General features: G+C 46.4%; 1 protein-coding gene across 2 annotated transcripts in view; it reads left to right on the top strand.

The window, feature by feature from the left end:
- The first annotated feature begins 688 nt into the window (after positions 1 to 688).
- slc7a14a (solute carrier family 7 member 14a) overlaps positions 689 to 1,790 on the top strand; it is a 32,101-nt gene continuing 30,999 nt past the window's right edge. The window contains exon 1 of one of the 2 annotated variants that reach the window (XM_070978934.1): positions 689 to 942. The gene's annotated coding sequence lies outside the window, so the exon portion shown is untranslated. Of the gene's footprint in view, positions 943 to 1,102; positions 1,376 to 1,790 lie in introns of those variants that run through there. The other variant, XM_070978935.1, reaches the window with a different exon arrangement.

Raw genomic sequence — 1,790 nt, 5'->3', positions numbered from 1 at the left:
ACAGACATGTCTTGTGTGACCTATACATCCACTTTGTACCGGTGAGGGTGATTTGCTGCTGCAGACCTGTGTGGCACTTTCACAACCTGCTGATCTCCTGCATGACTGGAAAGCGATGAAATGACATGAGAATGAGGTGGAACAGTGACAGAGCAAACTGTGGCTCATCATTCACTTTAACCACCATGTGAGGGTATTTATGACGTTCATCACATAAACTGCAGCCTTTAAACAGACTTGTTTGACTGTGATAAAACTACATTTTTCTTAAGTTTATGCTTTAGATCCTTATAAATCTTCAGAAAAGCGCCTGACATTTATTTAGCACGGTTGATTCTCTGCAATAATGAAAATTTGTGACGTCTTGTATGAATCAAAATCACCCATTGAGCTTTTTCTGCATTTCATTAATGTAAGATGTATAATTTATGACAACAAAAGGCTGTGTGTTCTTTTTTGTGGATAGCCAGAAATAAATTAATCCTAGAACTGCAGAAAAAAGTAGAACTAAAAATTCTATGCAGTATAAAATAAGTATGACGCACCATTATAGGACTCTATAAAGAACATAAATGACAGGATTATTGTGGGCATATTGTGGTGATAATCCTCGTGTCATGGTTGGATCGGGGCACATCACGAGGGTGGGCTGGAACAACGACGTCCGGTCAGCTCGCTGTCTCCTGGCCGGTCGAGGGCGATCAGGAAACAAACCGGATGAATAATACACGGTGTCGGCGGTCACATGTCGTGCAGCGGGCTCCTTAATGATTTAAAGCTTTTTACATCATCAGCCTCACCCTCCCACCTGCCATCCCGCCTCCCTCCCTCCTCCCGCGCAGGCTCCCGCTGATGCACCGCGCAGCCCGGAGATGCTGCTGCTGATGCTGGTGACCGACTGCAGCATCCGACATGGGCATCCTGTAATCCGGCCGTGCCACAGTGAGTGTTTTTCCACCACTTTTCTCTCCCTCTCGTCCTCTCGTTATCTCCCACTACATCACCCCTCCACCCCTGTCCCCCAGTGACCCCCCGCCTCACTCCTCCTCCTCCTCCCCCCCTTTTTTTGTTGTCTTCCTTTGTGCAGTTCTTTTTTTCACGAGCGATGGCGCATAACGCGGCGGAAACCGTGCGTCGTCGTGGAGGTGATGTTTGGTGAGTGGACGGAAATGTCGGGAAATGGGCGCCTCACCTTTAACCGTGTGCCTCTTCGCGTGAGAAAGGGAAAGGGAGAGAGAGTTTAGGGCGGGTGTCGCTTCTCCCACCGGACTAGAGCTGCAGCAGGCTCCGCTTGGAGGGTCGAGAAGAGTACAGGAGGAGACAGAGGGGCGGCTGGGACTCGACTGAGAGAGGGTGTAATTAAGTGTTTTTGCAGGTGAGAGCATGTGTGGTCGTTGCTTATGTGGACTGTGTTTAGGTGTGTCAGGGGGAGAGGAGAGACACAAAGATGCCATGATGAAACTTATGCGCATGGAAAGAGAAGGAAAAAGAGCTTTTCCAGGCTGTGATCTTGTCGAGGTGTTGGGTTACTTTGCTATTGGCTTATGCTACTCTAGATGAACATGGTATGATAAATGATCATATAGGCTAAAATAACCCTTCTGCAAGGGCTGAGTCTGTATCTAATATGCAAAAAGATTATGATTTATCACAGCCTGACTGTCATATTATGACACATAACCTGCTCTGCCAAGACCTCTATCTATCTATCTATCTATCTATCTATCTATCTATCTATCTATCTATCTATCTATCTATCTATCTATCTATCTATCTATCTATCTATCTAC

Source organism: Chaetodon trifascialis, chromosome 14, assembly GCF_039877785.1.
Source record: "Chaetodon trifascialis isolate fChaTrf1 chromosome 14, fChaTrf1.hap1, whole genome shotgun sequence".
Lineage (NCBI taxonomy): Eukaryota > Metazoa > Chordata > Actinopteri > Chaetodontiformes > Chaetodontidae > Chaetodon > Chaetodon trifascialis.
This window is presented reverse-complemented; position numbering and strand designations above follow the sequence as displayed.